At 44.3% G+C, this 24,005-nt stretch overlaps 1 protein-coding gene and 1 pseudogene across 3 annotated transcripts in view; both read left to right on the top strand.

The window, feature by feature from the left end:
• The window catches only part of Atp8b1 (ATPase phospholipid transporting 8B1), a 126,793-nt gene that overhangs the window by 13,597 nt on the left and 89,191 nt on the right, over nt 1-24,005 (top strand). The gene's annotated exons all lie outside the window — the stretch shown is intronic.
• On the top strand, nt 3,522-4,528 carry LOC101564357 (annotated as a pseudogene).

Below are 24,005 nucleotides of genomic sequence, written 5' to 3'. Positions count from 1 at the left end.
TTGTATTTTAGGGAAGGGTCTACAGGGTGTTCAGGGTCTCACTACTAGATTGGATTCATAGTGATCCACCTGTTTGAAGCCTCCCAAGAGCTGAGATTACAGGGCACGCCACCACACCCAGTCACAATTGCTATTTTAGCACCAAGGGCGGGGTCAGCAAGGCAGGCCCCGGGATTGAACCCTGGCCCCTACGTCTGCTTGCAGGCACTTTAATCCACTGAGCTGTTTGTCCAGCCCCTATGTCTCCATTTTTAACCTGCTGCCTTCAACTCAGAGCAGCCAGTGAGATCCTGGAATTCCATACCCACACCCCACTGCAAAGCTGTTTAGTAGCTTGCCAGTGCAACTGTAAGAACAGCCACTTCCTCCACAGCTCCTGGGCCCAGTCTGCTCTGCCCCCTGCCTCCTCTCACGTGCTCTCTTCATTTTCCATCCAGTGCGATAAGACCTTATCTGTCCTCAAAACTTCCTATTTGTTGCTTTCTCACTTAAAACGCTCTTCCTTGGGAGTGTTCCTTCTTATCTTTGGCTTTTGGACTGCAGTGTCATTACTAAGGGTAACCTGAGAACATCAAGTAAAGTCTCTCCCATGTTGTTTTTTTGTCTTCTTCTGCATAGAGCCTTTATTTGTTTGTGGGATTACTGACATACTGTGCCCGTGGTACTGGGCACTTCCTGAGGAGGGACCACGCTGGTATGGCTCATGAGATAGCTCAGTAGCAGAAAAGAAAAGGCTGAAGCTTGCTGTGTGAATGATGGGAGTAGGCTATCAGTGGGATGAGTTGCTCTGAATGGGTGAGAGAATGAGGATGCGCTGGGGTGGGGAGTGAAGAGGAGGGGGTAGAGAGAGGAGTTGCCAGCTCAGGGTAAGCGCATTCAAGAAGGTGCCCAAGAAAAGGCTACACTGCAAGGTGGGCATGAAGATTGATTTGGGGTTCCCCAGGGCTGGGTGAGAACAAAAAGTCCTGGTTGCTGTGGATGGGAGAAATATTTAAAATTAAGTCAGTGCTAAGGAAAACCTGGTCTCTGATCACATCCACATTTGGGTGGGACAGACCACCCAGAAAATGTCAGCTTCCACAGCAGGGACAGCAACATCTTACCCCAAACATACACAGCACGCTCCTGAGGACCTTGTCAGTATAGACCCTGGGTTTGTTCAGGGGGCAGATTCTCCATTTTTAATAGGCAGATTCTACAGATACAGCTGTTCCATAGAGAACAGTGGACAACCAGAGAATATGCCGCAGTTTGAAGCATCAGCTCTGTCATCTCGTGCTCTTGAGTATGGGAGGCCTCCTTCTGCCTCTTTAGCACGTGGTTTTTCTTTTATACTGTCTTAGGAGGACTTCATTGACAGCAGCAGCCATATGCCATATTCAGTTTTTTAAAAGTTCCTATCCTCCATGAGCCTTCCCTATATTATAAGATGGGGGCCTGCCCCTTAGCTCAGTTCTTTAAGTGGCTGCTTCAACAAAGCAGTCAGGCTCAGGTTGCTGTGGTTCAATCCCCACAACTCAAGCCAGCCAAACCTGCCCTAAAGGCATTCGGAGAAAAAAAAAATCCTTATTCCTATATTATTATAAGAACAGAAACAGACCAAGGAAGACTGAGTAAACCATGTTTGTCCCCCATCCCCATGCACAAGGCATCAACATCAAACAACCAAAGTAAGCGTGCTGGTGCATCTATTAGATGTCAAGCTGCCTCCGTGTTGGCTTGCCCATACCTGTGTTCCACCAGATGCCCTCTTCCTCTGGGTCTTTGTGTTATCTTTCTTGTAGTTTTAGGTGAGTAATTTTGTCTGGATGATTTCATCTCTGTCACTTAAACTTCTAGAAAACTCCCTGCCTCCCACCAGCCCCTATATCTTAAGAAAAGACAAAGTAATACACAAGATAGCTAGGATAATTGTACTATTAATGTCTATTTGCTTACTGAAAGAAATAGTTGATGCTTAAAATTTTTTTGACCAATTTTGCATGCTTATATCCGGTAATCTGAATAACTACTTTGAAGACAACAGTACGCAATATAACAACCATTGCTGAATTCCTATCATCTCGTTTTTAGAAATTCTGTATCATTTCTACTTTTTAATTATTTGTTCTCTTTAAAACAAAATGTGAAACAATGTAAGATTAAAAAAAAAAAAGTAGAATTAGCGCAAGCCAGTATTCATTTGGAAAGTGAATCCATTTTCTTAAGAACATTACAATCAAGGGCCAGCGAGATAGCTCAGCAGACTAAGCACCTGCTTAGGCAAAGTGCAGGGACCAGGGTTTGATCCCTGGCACTGTAGGAGTCACTTCCAGATCCTCTTCTCGGTCCAAGAAGCCAATATTTGTAATCCCAAAGTTACGTTATTGGAATCCCATGTGTATGATTCAGCTGCAGCGTTTTCCTGGCCTGCAGCTTCTCCCACACACTTCCTCCACTGGGCCGGGCACCATTTCTCCGGGGCCTCATGGCTTCCTGGCATCTCATCATCTCCTGGAGTTTACCATATTGAATGGAACAGTCTGTGAGGGGCCATCTTGCTATGAGATGCAGTGAGTGACAGCAACACCGTGTCTTCCTCATTCCCAGGGCCCATGACCAAGTAGACGTGCAACAACTGATGAACTGACACCTTCATTTCCACTTTGCAGATTAGGACGTGGAGACACAGGGAGACCAAACGCAGGTTCACCCTTCTTGCTCCCTGATCCTTTCCGAGCTCCAGATTTATCTTGTAAAAATAATGCATTTGGAGATTTTTTTTTTTTTTCCTCTTAAGAACCCTGATAGCTCTGAAACAGCTGGGTCTATTCTATTATTTTTAACTGCTGTGTTGTTTGGTAAAACTCCAGATGAGCAAAATGATCTCAAAAATGAAGATATGGTCAAAGCAGCTCCTGTATATGCAAGAACAAAGATTTAAATCATACCCAACCTAGATGAGGAATCCAGCCCTCACGACTCAGCCTTGAGATCCCTCCAGTGAGCCTTTGGAAAAGGAGAAATTCCTATCTATGTCCTATCCCTTGTGTTTGAGAAGCTCTCAAATGATTTTTTTTTTTTAATGTATTTGGTACAGGGTCTCACTACGTAGCTCGGGTTCATAGTGATCTTTCTGTTTTCAGCATCCCCAGCGATTTTTGAAGCAGATGAATTTCGAGACTGCTTTTTGGTCTTCTTAGAGATTACTCAGCTCGTTTATACAGTATGGCCGGCGGCATTAGCTAGCGCTCGCTCTACTCTCTTTAACGGGGAAGCAGCGGACTACAAAAGACTGAACTGTATGTGCCTCTACTTCCAACATACTCACGTTCAACTTTCATTCACAAAAAGCCTGGAAATTTTTATTAATCCTTTTTTTAAAAAAAGTTAACATAAAATTATAGAAAAAAAAAAAAAAGGAACCTGAACTTTGTAGCAACCCAGCTGGGACAATCTCCAGCGGCTGCGGCAGCGGCGGGAGAAGAGCTTTAATTTAGTTGATTTTCTGTGGTTGTTGGTTGTTAGCTAGTCTCACGGTGATGGAAGCTGCACATTTTTTTCAAAGGGACCGAGAAGCTGCTGGAGGTTTGGTTCTCCCATCAGCAGCCCGACGCCAACCAGGGATCTGGGGATCTTCCCACTATCCCGAGATCTGAGTGGGATATACATTTGAAGGATGTGCAATGTTCAATCATAAGTGTGACAAAAACTGACAAGCAGGAAGCTTATGTAGTCCGTGAGAGTAGCATGTTTGTCTGCAAGAGACGTTTCATTTTGAAGACCTGTGGTACCGCCCTCTTACTGAAAGCACTGGTTCCTCTGTTGAAGCTTGCTAGGGATTACAGTGGGTTTGATTCGATTCAAAGCTTCTTTTATTCTCATAAGAATTTCATGAAGCTTTCTCACCAAGGGTACCCACACCGGAATTTCCAGGAAGAAATAGAGTTTCTTAATGCAATTTTCCCAAGTGGAGCAGCATATTGTATGGGACCTACGAATTCTGACTGCTAGTACTTGTATACTCTGGATTTCCCAGAGAGTCAAGTAATCAGCCAACCAGATGAGACCCTGGAAATTCTGATGAGTGGGCTTGACCCAGGAGTTATGGACCAGTTCTACATGAAAGAGGGTGTTACTGCAAAGGATGCCACTCGTGAGAGTGGAATTCGTGACCTGATACCAGGTTCTGTCACTGATGCCACGCTGTTCAATCCTTGTGAGTATTCAATGAATGGAATGAAGTCGGATGGAACTTATTGGACTGTACACATCACTCCAGAACAAGAGTTTTGTTATGTTAGCTTTGAAACAAACTCAAGTCAGACTTCCTATGATAACCTGATCAGGAAAGTTGTGGAAGTCTTCAAGCCAGGAAAACTTGTGACCACCTTGTTTGTCAATCAAGAGTTCTAAATGTTGCACAGTGCTTTCTTCACCCCAGAAGATTGAAGGTTTTAAATGTCTTGATTGTCAGAGTGCTATGTTCAATGATTACAACTTTGTGTTTACCAGTTTTGCTAAGATGCAGCAACAGCAGCAGAGTTGATTAAGAAAAACGAAGAAAAAACACAAAAAAAGAGCACACATAGAAGGTGGTGGCTGCTTTCTAGATGTTGATACCAGGGGCCATGCTTTCCATTACCGCCACCTTGTAGTTGCAGAAAGCCCTAGATGTAATGATAGTGTAATCATTTTGAAGTGTATGCATTATTATATCAAGGAGTTAGATATCTTGCATGAATGTTCTCTTCTTTGTTTAGGTATTCTGTGCCACTTTTGCTGTGAAATTGAAGTACATGTAGAAAAAAACTTTTACTATATGAAACTTTACAACCCTTGTGAAAATAATTCAGTTTGGTTTATGCACAGTGTAATATTTCTGCAGGTATTGTCCAGAATTCCCCACAGACAAGGCTTTCATCCTCATCAGGTGTTGGCCTCAGCCTAATAATCTGGGGCTGCTCTATTGTATTGCTGCCAGAATTTTACATCCAGTTACCTCCACTTTCTAGAACATATTCTCTACTAATAATATTGAAATCAATTTCTACTTCATAAAAAATGTTTTTGCAACAACGAGAAGTTTTTCTTCCATGAGTCAAGTCGTCCTAAGAAAATGATTCAGTTGTTCATTTTGTGTATTACTGTTTTAATAGTTGTTCCCATATTTGGAGTCCTTCACTTCTTCCCTCACCATGGTGTCTTTCCCCTTCCTCCAGGCCCCAAATAAAAGCAATACATTGTTGTAAAAAAAAAAAAAAAAAGAGAGAGAGAAAGAGATTGCTCATGTCTGAACAACAGTGGTCGTATGAATGGTCTTCAACTCTGATTTTGTGAATTGCTAGCAGCTGTCTAACACCAAAGCAGCCCAAACTGAGCAGTTGGTGTGGGCCAGGCCATGTGCATCAGCCCACACTGTAGAGACAAGAAAGTTGTGTTCTACTCAAATGGTATAAAATCATGATGTGGACACTGAGAATGAATCTTTGACAACTTAGAAGTCATTTCATAATGAGTTAGGGCAGGAGGAGGGATGTGTTGGAAAATGTAAGATGAGGAAATGTAGGCTGATGTGTCCCCTCTGTTAGGGTAAAGCTGTCCACAGGATACATACATTTTTCCACTTACTGCATATAATATTATTCCCATCAGTGAACCCCTTTAGTTAGAGCCAGTTGAGTTATTTGGAGAGTTGCAACTGTAAGGATCAAGGAAGAATATTTCTTGGAGTTTAAGTAAAATCTCTCTGGCCTTGGTAGAACAGACAGTCTCTGGGGAATCCTAATTGCCAAGTCCTTGTGACCCAGCATCCCTTCATCTTCCCAGAAATCGCCTTTCTTTTGCTCAACCCTGCCTCCCTGCCTGCCCACCCGCCCACCCCAAATTGGAAGTCAGCCCATCATAGTTTTAATTGTTGACTTCCCAGAGCATGAATATATGTAAACATACAACAGGATGTCCCTCGCAGCTGTGCAGAGGGATCTTGAGCCAGCGAGATCATTGCTTTGTTCAAACTGAGCGAATCCTGTAAAACCTTCAGCTATGTTTAGAGTAACAGTCAAGCTACTCATTTTTATTTTAAAAGGGCCATTAACAATTTATAAATTGATTATATTTTGATTTACTGAGATTTTTTTTTAAAGAGTGTTTGGCTGACTGTTTCCCTCAAGATTTGAAAAAATATATTGACATTTTCTAAAGCAATTTTGCTCTCACAGACTTGTGAAATTTCAAAGTTACAGTAATTGATATGTTATAAGAGTTAGAAACATAGTCTTCAGTCAGTTGCTTCTTCTGGCCTCTAGCATTTATACTACGTAGCTCCAGCAGAAATAGAATGCTTAACATTACACTGGAATATTTCTTTTATTACACAAGTTAGGAATTGAAAATTAGCCATCTCTAAAGCAAGATAGAAACATTATGTTCAGGGTTGCTAAAATAAAACCGCAAATATCAGGCCGTACTGATAACAACCTCATATTTTAAAAGTTAATTTTGCATTTTGTTTCTCTGGGAATCTGCATGCCTGTCCACCAAAGCTCATAATTCTTTGGATCCCCTTCTACCACTCGATTGAAGTAATTTCTCTCTGGTTTTCATTTTACTGCTTGTTCCATGAAAGCCTCCTCAGACTGCTTTTGACCAAATTGGGGCTGCGGTGAAGCATCTTACAATTCTTGCGCAATGTCTCTCTGCTTTTTATTTTCCTGCTAGGTCTTTTTAGATTGTTCCATGGAAGCCTTCTTAGACTGCTTTTTACCAAATATGGACCTTGTTAAAGTATCTGCTTTTTTAGTGGCTTCTGTTCTGAATAATATCCTCCTGTGTGGAGGTTAGACTAAGTCAATACCTTCTGATGTAGAAAATATGGCCGCAGTAATGGGGCAATAGGTCTAGAGTACCAGAACAGGCTGCGCCCCCACTGGCCTGAGTTCTGTGGCTGTCTGTATCACTCTGAGAGAAGGCAGCTGCCATGTTGGATCTGCTGTATGGAGAGATGCGTGTGGCACCGAACCAAGGGTGGCCTCCAGCCAGCACCCCCAAGGAGCTGAATGCTGCCAACAGCCCTAAGAGGGAGCGTGGAATTGGATCCTCCCTGAGTGAACTTTCAGATGATGTGCCTGGCTGGCACCTTGACGGTAGCCTCGCAGGAAGCCTGAGCCGCGCTTAGGTGCCCGAGCTACCAAAACGGAGGTAATAAATACTTGCATTGTGAACCGCTCAATGTTGTGATATTTTTTTAGGCAGTGATAGATAACTAATATGAGGAAAAAGATTCAAAGTCTACCTAAAATGTCACTTGCCTTCAGGGAGCTCTTCCACTGTCAGTCATCGCTGGTAAGTTCACCTGTGGAGCCATCAGCTTTGTTATTTCCTGATGGAGGAAGGGCTCCAACAAAAGTAGTTTCCAGACTTTAGTTTCTGCCTTATGTATTATTTTTTTAGTTTATTTTTTGAATAAGCAATACATACAAATGGTAGAGCCATCAACAGACACCAAAGGGCATGAAGTGTGAGGTGCGCACACTTGCCTCCTGAAGGCGCCACCCACTGCTGGTTCATTGGTTAGTCTTCAGGGACAGTTTTTACATTTACAGATGGTTACATACCTACATCTTTTCCCTCTTTATAAAATAAATGAGAGGGCTAGGGAGATAGCTCAGTAGGATAAGCACTTGCCTGGCAAGTGCAAGGTCCTGAGTTCAATCCCCAGTGCTGCAAAACAAAAAAATAAAATAAATGAGAGTGGAATTTACCTACTAACTGCCTGCAGCAGGAGCCTAGCAGACCCAAAACAAATTAAAATGTTAAGTAATTTCTGCCATTAGAGCCTGCTCTCAATTGAACAGATAAGAATTTAATTTGAGAAATAATTGGAAAATTTTTGAGAGAAAGGTTACCGGTAACCTCTTTCCTCCCAAATAAAACCTAGAGAAAAAACATTCAGCCTTGACAAGTAGATCAGACATGCCAACTCCCATCAGCCTGTCTTTGCTTTACCTGCCTTACAGAGTAGCCACTGAACAAAGGAACAGTGACAGCAGGGAAGGCGAAGACAGGCTGATGGGGGCTGGCATGTTTGATCTCTACTAGTCAGGGCTGAATATGAGTGAGACTCGTAGTGATTCTCCTGTTTGCAGCCTCCCAAGTGCTGTGATTATAGGTGTGCACCACCACGCCCACTCTCTATTGCTGTCTCAGCGCACTCAGGGGGCAGGGCCGGCATGGCATCCCGGGGATCAAACCCCGGCCCCTGAGACTACCTAAGCAGGTGCTTTAGTCTGCTCTAGCCAGCCCAATCCTGTTTTATTTATTGTTCAGAAACACTCTGGAGAAAAGCTGTCGATAAATGACAAGGATGGCTATGTTACATCCTTCCTTTGATTGGGGCTTAAGCTGTTACACAATTAACAGCTAGTTTATTTTGACTAGAGCAACCTGGGAGTGGATGGCTTTTAAACAATTGCTTAATTATTTCACTACTCTCTGATGGAGTCTCTAAGTACAATAGAACTGATTAATGCTTCTTTGCACTAAGCCTCTTACCTGTGACTGTGATAATATGGGGTAAAAATCCCTCCCTCCATTCCTCCTTCCCTCCTTCCTCAGCTTCCTTTTCTCCCCCCTCTTCTTTCCTTCCTTCTCCAACTATTTGAGTACCTACTATGTGCCAGGCATTCCTAGATATTGTGGCTGCAGCAGAGAGAAGAGACAAAGTCCCGCAGTCCCTGACCTCGTGGCACTTCCATTCTTAACGTAGATAGAACAGACAGCTAGTATGTAGTACTGCAGGAAGTGACCTGCCGGGTTGGGGTTGTACCCCTTGAGTGTGGTGGTCACTGGGCAGGGCTCCGCGAAGGTGACATTTTTGAGGTAAGGTGGGATAGCAATAGGAAGCTGGGCAAAGAGACAGTGCCTGCACGACCCTAAGGGGAGCGCCATGCCAGGGGCTGCCAGGACCAAGGAGGGCCATGTAGCTGGAGCACAGGGAGTATCAAAGGGGTAGAGCTGTGCTCGGCAGGCAGGGCTCAGAGCTGAGGGGTGAGTGAAGTGGGTCTGTGTTGCCTTTGAATAGAAACACCGGACTTCTCTGTTGACGTTAGACTGAAGGGGGACAAAGGCAGAAACGGAGAGCAGTCTGAGGCCACTCAGGTTCAGGTGACAGACAGTGGAGGTTCAGCCGTGCTCAGAGCAACAGGTGGGGAGAGGTTGTAGATTCTGGGAACCTTTGAAAGGCAGAGCTGCCTAGGTTTGTGGATAGACGGGGTGCAGGGAGGGAGGAGGAAGAGTCTAGTGTAGTGTTGAGGAACCTCCTGGATTCAGTGATCACAGACAGTGCCTTGGGGGACGTGTGCCAGTCGTGGTGGCCACAGCTGGTCTAGTACCATGCCAGAGGCGCCTGACTGGGGCTGGGGATTGGGGGGAGCTTAGCAGGGCAGCTGGGGCTCTGTTTTGGTTAGAGCTGAATTTTTAGTTAGCTGTAGTGCTGTAGAAACACAGTGGAACCACCCTCCTCTTGTGAATTGCTTAGCACAAAGAATGTTGTGCCGAAGTTCTGTATCAGTGAGAAGGAATTGGAGGGTTTGCCGCAGCTGACTAGCTGGGTGGAGCCCTGTTATTCACACTGGAAACTGTCATGCCCCTTGATATTGTTCCTTCCCAGACCCTTTGCCCTGCTTAAAAGAACTGTGACCTGCTGCTGCTCCGCCCTGAGGGTCTATCTGTCTCCTTCTTTGCCTGCATCTGCCTGGTCAGGCTCTGTCTGCAGAGGGTGCCGGGAATTGCTGGAATCTTGTCTTGGCCAGAGATTCACAATGTCTTTTCCTGGAGTCTCTGGTAAGGAGTGTCATTTCCAAACACAGATCTGATGAGGACAAGTCTTGTTGGACAAGCCCCAGGCCCTTTACACAGACAGTTCCTGGACCGGGCTGTTTCTTTCACTTCTGGCTCCTTCTGGACCCCAACTATGATTGTGCTGGGACATCTTCTCTGCCTGTTTCCCAGCTCTGTGTCCTCACTGTCCCTGTTACTCTTCCCCACACCCTTTTGGTATTGGCACTGGAACCTGGGGCCTTCACACTGAACTTTGCTCCCAGCCCTTTGTAGTTTGTGTTTTGAGACAGGGTCTCACTAAATTGCCCAGGCAGGCCTTCGACCCTCCTATCTCAGTCTTCCTCAGGGCTGGGATTACAGGTACAGACCTGGGCTGCCCCTGTTACTTTTCCACCACAGTGTAAATAAATACTTCGGTGGGCTAGACTCATGTCTGCTTCCTCTCGGGCTTATGCGGTCTGTATGGGGAAGCCCTGACTGCCTCGCCTGCGTGGTGCACAATTCCGAATGCCTCTAACCAGCAAGGCCTTCCCAGCCTTGCCTTGGTCCGTGAGGCTCCTCTCCCTATGGTCGTCTTCCTCAGCCCCACCCCTTACACTGCAGTAACTGAGCTGATTCTGTGTGCTTTCCGCTGCAGCTTTGCTCCCAGCCTTTCTCCTCCCGTTCCCACCTCCTGAGCTGGTCAGGGCCCTCAGCTCCCCTGGCCTGCCTACTCCCTCGAGCCCTGCCCGTGGGGTCCCCTGACGGTGCTCTCCTGTCCACTCCATCCAGCACCAGACATGATGAATTACAGACAGGTGTGTCCTTACTGCGTTCCTATAGACTGCAGTGCACCTGCATGTGTGCGTGCCTGCTTGTGTGTTATATTTTGTCTGTATATGCTGATCTGTAGCTACTTCATAAACTTATACAGTATACTTTTATACTATATGTACATTGTATCATTTATATATTTATCTTTTGTGTAGTAGTTGTATATACTTTATATACTTTCTCATGTGTCTTTGTATACTGGATATACTATATATGCTTTAATCTTGTATCTACCTATCTCTAGATACTTTATGTTTATCTATGCTTTATATCTTTACATATAACTAATACTTTGCTTGGCAAAACCTTACATATTCAGGGGGCTCAGTCCTTAGTCCTTATTAACTCTTGTAAAGCCCTGATATACACAATAAAATTACAGGTTTGACTTCAGAAAGCTTAGGAAGGGTTATCTTTTTAAAATTTATTTTATTGTTTTTGTTTTTGTGTCAGTTTTTAGTATAAATTTAGGAAAGCTTAGTTTTGCTTTGCTTTCTCTAGTACTGGGGATGGAACCCATGGCCTCCCCTGTGCTAGGCAAGTGCTCTACCACAGTGCTCCTCCCAGCAGTAGGGAGGTGTTCAAGTACTAGGTGGGTTCACTTGAACTATTGTTGCATCATCTTTGGAATGTCAGCACACTTACTTAATATCAGGGTGCTGCTTGCCATTTTTACCACTGTTTTGTAGTGGGAACTAGAACTCTATGTGCAGGCAACTTTGTCTTCTTGCTAAAGGTGGAGCCCGTTGCTTTCTTCCCAGGTGTTTCTCTTTGAGTGTCTTTGTCTTGGGCCTTACTCCCTTGGGAATGTGGGTTTTTTTCTGTTGTTTTAACAATGCTGTAAGTGTGCCCTTAAGTCACTGGAAAGCTAATGTATCCTGTTTGATATTCTCCCAATCTCTGGACACTTAATGTACTCTGATCAAGATTTACAGTAAGACCTAGACCCCACCCATGTTCACCCTCCTGATGCCTGGTATAGAGTGAATCATGAGCTGGCCATTGTACTTTGCTTATCAGAAAGGAAACTGCAATTGACTTTTGAAGTGCACTTGCCCAAAAATAACTCCCTAAGCCTGATTTCAGAAGTTAGAAAAATTTGGTGATCTCAGGTCAGTTGGGAATTTGGAGAAGGCAAACTGAAGGATCAGGAAGTCAGGAAGTTCAGGCATTGTACAGTAATGAGATGCCTCACACCCAGGGCTGAGAGAGATAGACAATACTGATCTTTAAAACATCATCTCTGTGTCAGAGGATCCTAACATGCCCTATATGTAGGGAGTTTGACCGCCACCAAAATAGGTCTGTTGATTTTATGAGGTAATGTTGAAAAGAAAAAAAAAAATTCACCATCTTAAATTTCCTATGTATAGCAGCCACTGCACCATCTAGACTCCTTGAGAAGAGTGAAAGTCCACCTCCCATGCAGGAGGACACGGGGCATGAGGAGTGAATCCTGAGAGCCAGGATGCCTGGCTCTGCCCATTGGCCATGATCTGGAACAGTGCAGAGTCTGGGCTCTTCATCCTTTCTGACCTAGCTTTCCCCTTAATCTGCCTGTGCTAGACGGCTTGGACAAGGAAGTTGTGCTTCCCAAGGCCACCTGTCCATTAGCATCAGGGTCAGAGTCCCCAGCCTGCCTGGGAGGACTCATACCACTTACTTGCTGGCAACCCGCCCGACAGATTCTTCAGGAAAGCGGAAGGTGGGCTCTTTCTATGCTGGGCTGCTTGATTCCTTACCCAGCAGCTGTAAGACCATCTTTGAAAGCATGACTATCTCTGAGTTGCTCAGTGGAGAAACTGTGGCTCAGTTCTGCCTGTGGGCTTTGTTACTGGCATGGATGCTTGCGGGTGCGGTCAGCCCAAGGGTTAAACCTTTCTCTTGGGCACGGTTCACTTCACAGCACGGCTCATTTCCTCCTTGCATCAATTTCCACTTCTATCCTTGGCGCTCGGCATGTTATGAATTTGGCATTCCACCATCTCTTGCCTTTTATATTTAGAACTCAGAGTAAGGATTAGCAAATGTAATATTTTGAATCCTGCATACTGACGTTAGGTAGGTAAAATACACAATGGAGAAAGCTTTAAGAACTTAGCTTTGTTGGCACAGAAGCAGTAAAGGCAGTCTTTTAGAATTTTAATCTGGGGTATATTTTTCCTTTCTCAATTCCTGTGGCCAGATATTTTTAGAATTTAGTAATGGCTTTGGAGAATAAATGTGATCCTAGGATTCTTCTTAGTGGCTTGAGAAAAATATTCTTGTGTCTTTTGTAAAAGTGATAGGTAAGATATTGGTAGCTTCATTTAAGTTAAACAATTGTCAGTTGTCTAGTTTACACCACAGATTTTTAAAAAACTTTTTCATTAGTCCCTGTTCGTAGTACATAATATTCATGTCCCTTGTGTGCAGTTGGTACATGTGACATCTAATTCCTTTTAAATCCCCTTTCTCTTCCCTCCTTTCATGCCTGGATCCTCTTTCTCATTGAGAAAGACCTGTCTTCTTGTACTTTTTGTTTCCACTGTAAGAGACTCCATGTGCCATGAGGCTTCTGTGTCTGGTTTTTATTTCACTTAACATTATGGTCTTAAGATACATCAGTTTTCTTTTTTCAGTTTTTCTACAGATGACTCTATTATCATTATGCTGGAGTAGTCTCTGTTTTGTGTAGATTTTCTTTTGTTATCAATTTCAAAGGTTTTTAATGAAGGCAGGCTGAAAAACAGTGCTTGCGAGATTAATAAGGGTATAACAAAGATGCCTGGTGAGTCTTAGACACAGCCCTACTTAGTACTACTTGTGCTTCCTGGGCCAGTGTGGCCCACCCCTGGGGCTTTGGGTGGTGATGGGAAGGGTTTGTAGAGAGCCACTAAGTACACATGTTTGTTGAGGACCTGAGGTATGGCAAGTGGAACTGAGGAACCACTTTTGACCCTCTTGGCTAATTGCATTTGAAAGCTTCACAAGGCTAGTAGCTATCTTATTGGGCAATACAGTTGCCTGGGACAGTAGGAAGCTTTCCGAGGACCTCAAGCTTGCATCTGGGAGATGGTTGAGTCTAGGGATAGACAGAGGTGTGGCACTGGCATTTTCCCAATCTGTTCAGCTGTGGGTGTGCCAGTCCAAGCTTTGCTAGTGAGGTAGCAGGCAGCCTGACCTCAGAGAGCACCAACCCCTTAATGCCAAAATCCTGGCTGAGACTGACTCTTGTGGCCCTGAGGGTAAACTCTAGACTCTTTAACATCCTTTATGATCTACCTCACCACCTCTCACTTTGTTACTCATCACTTTCCCCATCACCTTCAACTTCCTATGACTTAGGAACTTTCAGGCCCAAGAAGAGGCAGTGTCCGCCTCCCCTCCAGCCTGTGCCCTCTGGCTGGAATGCCTTGGCCCTTGCCCTCACCTGGCGCACTGCCACACATTCTGTGTGTCCCAGCCATGAGCCCAATACCTATGGCACCTCTGCTGGGATTTCTTGACCCTTCCAGAATAGGGGAGCATCCTCACTGATGCACACCACTACGTGCATCACTATTAAAGCACCTACCACTCTGGTTGAAGTTGCTTATTCATCTACAGTCCCTGTCCCTGCTCAGAGCTTCTCAAAGGGTGGTCCCTGGTATTATCCACAAGCTTGTCAGAACTGCAGTTTCTCAGGTTCCAGCTCTGGAGTCCTGGACCAGAAGTTCTGGCCTGGGGGTCTAACACCTTGTATTTAACAACCCCCTAGGGGGTTGTGAATCTGAGAAAAGTCTGAGAACTACAAGCTGAGCCCTCATTCCCCTGAGAACAGGGACTGTGTGCGATTTAGCCACTTAAGCAAAATTTCTCAAAAAATAAAAAGGGTTCTGCTGTAGCTTAGTTCAAGGATCCTGAGTTCAGTTCCTTGTTCTGAAAAGAGAAAAGCAAAACAAAACAACCTGACACAACAGCTCTTCAGGCCCTCCCTCAGCTCCTAGGTCACCATTCTGTTCTTTGTCTCTGGGACTTGGGCTGCTTTAGGGACCTCCCCACAGAGCAATCAAGCAGTACTTGTTCTTTTTTGACTGCTTTGACTTCATATAACGTCTTTATATGACAGGTTCAACTATGTTGTAACATGTATAAAAATTTTCCTTTTAAAACTAAATGAGATTTCATTGTATGTGTATTTTAATTACTGTAGTATTTGATCGTGTAGCACGTAATGTTTCCATTTTATATTTTAATATGCTAACAGAATTACATGATTAGCAAATAGCAAGTAACAATTTTGCACCTAGCACTTACACTTCCTATGAAGTGTAAGTATTTATGAAGACTCTGGTGAACTTTCCCTGAGGAGGGCTTGGGAACCAAGAGGAGGCTATAGGACAACCGTCTTCTTTTGTCAGAAGCAGGGGGCCAAAGGGAAGCTCCAGGATGTTCATTACTCTTGGGCAAGTCACCAAACTGGGTTCCCCTCAAGGAAAGCCAGTGTTCAGTGTGAGGAAGGTGAAAAAAGAAAGGCACAGTGGAGAGCAGTGGGGGACCCACGGGCATCCCTGGAGCTGACAGCCCCAGTTCCCTCACAGTGGGATCTTAGGATCAAAACTTTTCCCGCTGCCAATCTGAGGATAGGTTCTGAGACAGAAGCCGCTTAGCAATCTCATCAGTCCAAGCATTATCTTAAAGCAATTGCATGTATGAAGTGCTGATCCTGTTAAGATGCGGCTAATGATGTTACTGTTACTCTGAATTAATCAGTGGCTTTCACACCAGTTACTCTGGAGGCTGAGGCAGGAAGAGTTCAAGTGCAAGACCAGCCTGGGCAACTTACTGAGAATTAATTTGAAAATAAAAAAAGTTCTGGAGGTGTAGCTCAGTGGTAGAGCACTCGCCTACCATGTGAGAGGCCCTGGGTTTGATTCTTTGAGTCCCAGCACCACTGAAACAAAACAGGAAGAAAAAAATACACTGTGGGATGGAGTCAGTTTGAAGTCATTTCTTTTTCCCTGGCTTTTGTCTGTAGGAGAGATTTCACCAACTTGGAAAGTACAATTTCCGCAGCACCAATTCCCCTCTTGTTGGTGTGTGGGTTTGGAGGGATGGCTTTGAACTTGTGTACTGGGACAAGGCCAGAGGAGCTGCTCCTAGGTCACCTTCGTGGAGGGGAGGGCGGAAGGGTGGGTCAGCCCCAGTCGGCCGGCTCAGCCTTGAGCTGCAGCTGCTTGCAAAGGGCAGGCCTGGCAGTGAGCCGGTGAGTCATAGCCAGGTACCTGTCAAGGATCAAAGGTTTACAAAATGGTCTTCCTGTTTTATTCCCTGAGAGTGAATATTTACTCAGTGGCTATCGAATTGCATCATTCTATATCCTGTCACATCACCACGTTAGACTGAAGTGTTCTCAGGGTTGTTCATAAATTAATGGTGGTAATATACTAGTGTGGTTGAGTTCTTAAAGAAGGCTAACCTCTAAAGACATGGAAGGGCTGGCCAGATAGTTCAGCAGACTAAAGCGCCTGCTTAAGCAGAGCTCAGTCCCTGGTGTGCTGTGGGGGCCAGGGAGATGGCTCAGTAGAATAAACACTTGCTTGGCAAGTGCAAGGGCCTGAGTTCAATCCCCGGTTCCACCAAAAAATAAAATAAAATAAAGAAGCTGGCATGCTGTGCCAGTCCTCCCACCCCCCTCACTGAGATGGCGATTGAGATTGGGCTTGGTGGTGCACACCTGTAATCCCAGGGCTTGGAAGGCTGTAAATAGGAGTATCACTATGAGTCCGAGCTATGTAGTGAAACCCTGTAGACCCTGTCCTAAATACATTAAAAGAAGAAGAAGAAGAAGAAGAAGAAGAAGAAGAAGAAGAAGAAGAAGAAGAAGAAGAAGACGAAGAAAGACATGGAGTGTTAAGTAAGGGCTTTTGTAATTTATTTATTTATTTTTGGTTTTTTTGAGGCAGAGCCTCTGTACAGTTCAGGCTGACCTTGAGCTCACTTTGTAGCCCAGGCTGGTCTCGAACTTACAAGGATCCTCCTGCCTCAGCTTCCAAATGCTGGGATCACAGGTGTGCGCCACCATGCTGGCAGGATTTCTGTCTTGACAACAGAGGAAGGAGGGAAGCAAAGCATGGTGAGAACTATGCATTTCTTTTAAGAAGTTTTCCAAGGAAATGATGTACACAGGTTCGTACTCTCTACTGGTGAACAATTACCTTAAAATTGACATGTAATGATTTCCAGGAGGCATTAAGAGAAAAAGAATAAGCATAATTTTTTACTTAGTAAAAGAAAGAAGGAAACAAGGAAAAACCAACTTTTTGTGGAGGGAAGGTACTGGGGGTTGATTCCAAGGGCAGGTAGCACTGACTCAGCCCTCCTTGTGTTTTGGTTTTCTGATAAAGGATCTTGCTAAATTGCCCCAGACTGGCCATAAATTTGTGATTTGCCTCAACCTCTGGAGTAGCTAGGATTATGGGCATGTACTACTGTGCCCAACTTCTACTTACCTTTGTAAAAAGAAAAAAGAAAGATAAGGGAAAAAGTATAGCCGGGTGTGGTGGTACACACCTATAATTCCAGTACATTGGGCAGCTGAGGGCAGGGAGATTGGGAGTTTGAGGCCAGCATGAACTGCAGAGGGAAACCCTGCCTCAAAACAAAACAGAGAGCAAGAGCGAGAGCGAGAGCAAGAGCGAGAGAGAGAAAAAATCAGTGATCAGCAGTTAGCAGGTGACAAAAGAAGGGATTATGTGAAGAGGACCACTGTCTACCTTTTTACATAGTTTTGACTCTTGGAATATTATTGTTCAGCATTTTTTTAAAGGCATTCAATAAATATAGCAAATGGAGGACCTGAAATCTCCAAGCAAAGTGAAATTTTATTATATTTTAGAGAAAAGCAAAATATATGAGGATTTGCCCTGTATATTTAGTTTTCGAAGGGATTTGGAGTCTTGAAAGACAAACGAAAATTACCATGAAACCCTGAAGTATTTATGTAGTGATAGGAACAAAGCAACTCTGAAATAATCTTAGGCCCATTTTTTAATCAAATAATGGTTGTTTTAGGGAGGAAAAAAGAACATACAGATATGAAACAGGAGGGGAAGGGATGCGATAGGACCAATTGGAATTAGAGGTACAGCTGTAGATGCATAGACATATGGATCTGAAATATGTCCATGCATAGATATTGTGTGCATGCACATACACACACACACCTTTAGAGCCACGGCCTGCCAGTGGTAAGAAGCACCCAGATTGCGGTCTCTGATATTGTTGTAGGCAGCTGCATTAGACAGAAATATTCTAGGCAGTCAGACAGGGCCAGGCCCTCAAGGAGACAAGATGGAAGACAAGGTGACTTTGCAACTTGGAAGAGATAGACACTCCCATATGGGCCACACCTCAAGACCAAGACAAAAGAGGAAATACAGCTGCATACTTCTCTAAGGATGGGCATCAAGGATTGATATTCAAAGTAGGTATCAATCACCTTGAAAGAGCCCAAATGAGTCACCTCCCAACAGGAGGAGACCCTGTCTGGTATTCAAGCCCACTTGCTACATGACTCGCTTCCTCATTTGGTCCTGGATTTAATAAATGTTACCTGAGCAATGGGGCTTGTAATCTCATGGTTGACCATAGTTTTGTCCCACCCCATGCCCACCTAAGCGAGTTCCCATGTCTTCTCCACCACCTTAGACCTGCCTCACCGCATGCTTTTCCTCTATAAAGTCCCTGGAAGAAACAGATTCCCAGGGACAACCTGCTTGGGCCCCCCTCCTGTCCCTCTCAAAGACAGGAGCTTTCTTTTCCTCAATAAATACATTCTGCTCATAACCTCCGTTTGTTCCTAAAATTCATTCTTCAGTTTTTGAGAACACAAATTTGTCCCAGGTACCTTTTAGGTTGGGAAATCAGTTTTTCTCCCTGTGTCATTGGGAGGTTCCCTGTATCAATAGCCTGAGATAGTTTGAATAGTAATGACAGTAAGGGATTATAACTGGTGAAAGGAGGAATTCATATGTTCCCACTATCAACACTAATCACTAGGCAAATGAATAAGAAGGGAGATGTGCCTATGGTGGACTCCCAGGCTACTTGATGAATGTGGAGGGCTGCAGGAGCTGGAAACCGCCCTTTCCCAGCCATTTTAGTAAAGATCAGATCTGGCTGAACCAGGAATTAATGCCATTTCCAGGGACAAATTGTGAAGAGGAGCAGCAGGACATTTGCTTTGTCTTCAAGTGCATCCCCCAAAGTTGCAAGTTCATGAAACCAGCCAACCCCTTGACTGTACGATCAAAATGAAATCACCAGCAAGGGGCAGGGGGCAGTGGTATTCCTGGAAGATAATGTAATGTGAGTTCAGATAGGAGGAGACAAAAAAACCAATCCATTGTTTTAAAAAATTAAATATAGCAGGGACCAGGTTCTATGCCCCGCACCACATGCAGTGCCGGCCCTGCCCCGGGCACTGGTGCACGCCTGTAATCCCAGCTGTGGGGTGGCTGCACACAGCAAGATCACTACAAGCTGTGTAGTGTGAATCTGCACCAAGCACATAGGAAAAAAAAAAAATTAAATATAGGAGCAGGGTGCTATATTCTTCAAAAAAAGTCACAGTTGTAAAATGATTTTTATAAAAAGATTGTAAAAATGTTACAGATTAAAGGATAGGGTCAACCAAGAAAGAACTGTTTATAGAATGGATCCTGTACTTGAAAAAACTAACACTACAAATAACATTACTGGGCCAGTGGCAAAGCTGGAATATTAGATCACTGTTCATCTTAGTATTGGTGTTGAATTGGTTAAAGTTGGCAATTACTATATACTGTGGTTAAGTAAAACATGGTAGGAGACTACCAAGAAGCACTAAAGGGCAAAGAGACAGGGCAGAACTATGTAAACCATGTTCCAGGAGCTCAGGGAGGGGGAAGAGTTTGGGGAGATTGTATGAAGCAATAGAGACAGGATGGAGCTCCGTGTCTATCTGCAATGTGTGTGTGTGTGTGTGTGTGTGTGTGTGCGCGCGCGCGCACGTGCGTGTATGTGTGTATACACAGGAGAGTGTGCATAGAAAAAGCAAAAGGGATGAAATGATAACATGATCTAGGTAAGTTGCAGTTTTGAAAAGCTTCCCTAATATGGAGATGGTCTATGCAGATATTTCTTTCTGTTTGTTTTGGGTTTTGTATTCAGTGCAGGGTCTCAGGGTGTCACTACATAGACCCGACTCATAGTGATTCTCCTGTTTTCAGCCTCCCCAGCGCTGGGATTACAGGCGCACATCACATGCCCTCTCATTTACCCTCTCAGAGGGCCTGGGGGCGGGGCCCGCAGGGCAAGCTTGGGTTCGAAACCTGGCCGCTGCACTCTGCCTAAGCAGGCGCTTTAGAGCTATCTGGCAGGCCCTATGCAGATATTTGTATGCTTTCATTTTTGTAAGAAATGATAGCAAGGGCCAGGAGGATGGCTCAGTGGCATAAGTGCCTGCCTGGCAAGTGTAAGGTCCCAAGTTTGATCCCCGATACTGCAAAAATGAAATGAAATGAAATGACAGCAGTGTGTGGTTTCTTAGATATTCTAATTCTCTAATGATGATTGCAAACTTTTTAGAGTTTTCAATGACACAAACAACCTACTGCAGCACGTGTTCCACAGGTTCGCCAGCAGTGCCCTATGTTACTTAGCTGTTTTGTTTCTCTTTCTTTCTTTCTTTCTTTCTTTCTTTCTTTCTTTCTTTCTTTCTTTCTTTCTTTCTCTTTCTTTCTTTAAATGTATTTAGCACTGGATCTACAGGGTCTCACTACACAAATAGGACTGGGAGTGATTCTCCTGTTTTCAGCCTCTTCTTTCTTTCTTTCTTTCATTTAGCACTGGATCTACAGGGTCTCACTACACAAATAGGACTGGGAGTGATTCTCCTGTTTTCAGCCTCCCAAGTGCTGGGATTGCAGGTGCGCACGACTGCGCCCAGTCTCAGGGGCGGTCTCAGCGCATCCTGGGGGTGGGGCCGGCACTGCATGCTGGCGATCGAACCCCAAGCAGGCACTTTAGTCGGTTGAGCTATCTGGCCCGCCCAGGAACCTTTTCTTTCATAGAGAAAGAGAGATTTTTGAAAATTACTGGCATGGGTCTCTCTGCCCTCCTGTGTGCTTGCTCCCGCACAAGAAAGGGGACAAGCAAGCTACAGAGAAGGTAGCGACTAATACCAACTGGCGGGTGAAACCGAGCTTGACTGCGATTCTAGCTTGTCACTCTGTGTACCACATGATGAAATTACCTAGCAGCCTCTAAACCTCGGTTCCATGTCTTTAAGTTGGACATTGGTAATGTTCAGATGCCTACCAGGGCTGGGGAGGGCTCAGGCTGGCTGGGACCATAGCGGCTGGGGAGCACGTGCACGCTGGCGAGCAGTCCCCGGGGGCGCTCATGATGGTCAGTCACCTTGCCCTGGTACACCGCATTTCCCATTTCAGGACACGCGGAAATCTAGAAACCTGGAAATTTGGAAATCTGGATGCTTTTTGTTTTGCAAAATCATCAGATCTTTTAAATAGAACAAATTTAAACTTAGATAAGAAATCCCGTTGTTGAGCTTAGCAACACACAGCTGCAGGTGCTGTCTCCAACTCCTAGTACCACACTGAGAAGAAGGCCACATATAAGGCCAAGCTGTGCACGGAGCTGGGTGACGTAGTGGCTGGGGAGTCCTCAGTGGCTGGCTGTCCCTGGCAGTATTTGCTGTTTGTTTTATTATAATTATTTGTGTGTGAGTGAGTGAGTGAGTGTGTGTGTGTGTGTGTGTGTGTGTGTGGTCTGCTCAGCCCAGCCTGGGGGCAGGGCCAGTGCAGGCATGTGGTGCTGGGGATAGAACCTCGGCCCCTGAGCTTGCCTAAGCGGGTGCTTTAGACCACTGAGCTATCTCACCGGCTCTTTTTGTTTTATTATAGCTGGGGTTTGAGTAGAATTAAAACAGCACTGCGGTGGCTCCATGCAGAATATGAGACAACTGAGGGTTTTTCTGTCTCTAAGACCTGATAGCGGTTGAAATACTTTCTAGTAAGGTCCAATTTTTAAGCAGTTAAGGTTAAAACCACACTCTGGGAGGTTGCCTGTGTAAACAGGAGCAGCCAAACACCTGAGCAGGAGTGAGATGGCTGGGATCTACAGATAATGGACAAATCCACCACGAAACATTCAAATAATCAAGAACTAACTTGACTAAGCAGGCTGTGGATGTCACATTGCCAAGCCATAGGACATTTTGTCTAGGATTTTCTTTTAACTCGGTTGGAAAAACACCTAGAAGAGTCAGTCTCCCTGTAATCTTTCCCCTCCAAATGTCAGTGTGGTTATATAATGCATGAGTTACTGTTTAAATAGGATGTTGGTATAAGAACAGTTTAATAAAGCAGTGCCAGTGAGGCTGTAATATGTGGCTATATAAACACATTCATCTCTGGGTTCTCTAATTTACATTTACACATTGTTGATAAACAACCCAAGACTATTTTTGTCTGGCTGGTGTCGTGTGTCTCTTGTTGGCAAGATATATACCATATATTGTAGCAGAGGTGTCAGATGTAGAGTTCCTATTTCTGAAAAATAACACTTTCTCTTTCTGAAAAGTCCCACGTGTATTCATTATGCAAAGCTACCGACTATAAGACGATTGGTTTATATTTGAAATTTCACAGTTTGGGGTTTGTGGCACATTTCAGGAGCTCTGAGAAAGGTAGTAATGAATACACCACAAGCTGCTTTGTCCAGAACAGCTGCTAGAGTAAAATATTTAATGTCTCTTTCACTACTAGGGTGACATTTTCCTGTGGCCCGAGCATGCAGGTTACGAGCTAGGTATTCCCCTGGCTATCAATGATTCAACAAATGAAGGTAAATTTGAGCCCCTGTGAGGGCTGTAGTAACTTAGCTGTTCTGAAGTGTCAGTTGGGTGACATGTATTTTTCCTCCTCCTGTTGGAGCCTCTCACGGAAGCTTATCAACAGCTAATATTTACTGTACCTTCCCTGGGATCAAATTGTGTACCACAAGCTTCCTGTATATTAAGGTCTTTGGATCCTCACAGTAGCCACAAAAGACAGATACCACTTAATGCTTTAACCATTCTAAATGGTAAGCTGAGGAATAGTGATATTATTAAATTTTTCCTATGTCCACACTTTGTTAATGCTAAAAATTCATGCTGATCAAAAGAGCAAAATATTTGGGTATTGTATAGATGAAGTGGCCTTAGCTTATGATACAATACAGTTTTCTGCAACATTTACACATTTCTAAATATTTAGACGGTTTGATCCCTTGTCCCAAAAAAAACTATAGATAGAGATATATTATGTATTTAATACAGGGTCTACAGGGTCCCACTATACAGAGCAGACTCATAATGATCCTTCCTGTTTCTCAGCCTCTCATTCCAGCATGCCCAGTCTAAATTGCCATCTCAGCACACCCCATTGGCAGGACCAGAATAGCAGGCCGGGGATCGAACCCCCGGCCCCTGTGTCTGTCCTAAGGAGGCACTTCAATCTGCTGAGCTATCTTGCCAGCCCCTTAAATAAATAAATAAATAAATAAATAAATAAATAAATATTTGACATATTTCTTTTTTTTTTTTTCTATCGTTTATGGAAAAGCTTATCGAACATCTGAACAATTTAACATCCGTGTTCTCAAGAGGTGACCAAGGCTGCGCAAAGCAGGCAGTGCCTTGAGAGCTTGTGTTGTGGATGAGTACACATGCCTTGCATTCCACGGTGGCAGGTATTAATTTATCAGTTCCTATGACAGATCGTGCTTGGTTTATTGTTCTAATAGGGAAAGATTTCAAACATACGAAAATAGAAGCAATGGTACCACACACCCCGTTGTGTGGCCATGGCTGCCATTGGTTACTCTGTATCTCCTTCCACTTCCTCTATTCCCTGCAGTACTGCACAGGGAACTGGGCCGATGCATCCTTCCATTCATCTCGCTCTGAAATGTATTTTATTTTATTTGTTCCTATCATGATGTAGCCAAGGAAGGCTGCTTGCTAAGCAGACTTTGAGGAGAGTAAAAACCTGCTTCTGAGCAGTGAGGAGAGGGTGTGGTAGCAGACGCCTGTGGCCCCAGCTGAGGTAGGAGAGTCCCGAATTTGAGACCTGCCTGGGTGATTTAGTCATTTAATGAGAATGTTTCAAAATAAAAATAAATAGTAAGTAAGTAAATGACTGAGTATGTAGATCAAGGCAGAGGCTGGAGGCTGGGTAGCAGACATTTGGTATGTGCACCACAAGGGGCTATTTCTTATCATTGACAGGTTTAAAAGCTTCACCATCTAGAAGTCTAGGTTCTAAGTCCTAGGTTCAATCTCCAATACCATTCTTCTTCTTCTT

The sequence above is a fragment of the Octodon degus genome, unplaced genomic scaffold, assembly GCF_000260255.1.
Source record: "Octodon degus isolate 3935 unplaced genomic scaffold, OctDeg1.0 scaffold00003, whole genome shotgun sequence".
Lineage (NCBI taxonomy): Eukaryota > Metazoa > Chordata > Mammalia > Rodentia > Octodontidae > Octodon > Octodon degus.
This window is presented reverse-complemented; position numbering and strand designations above follow the sequence as displayed.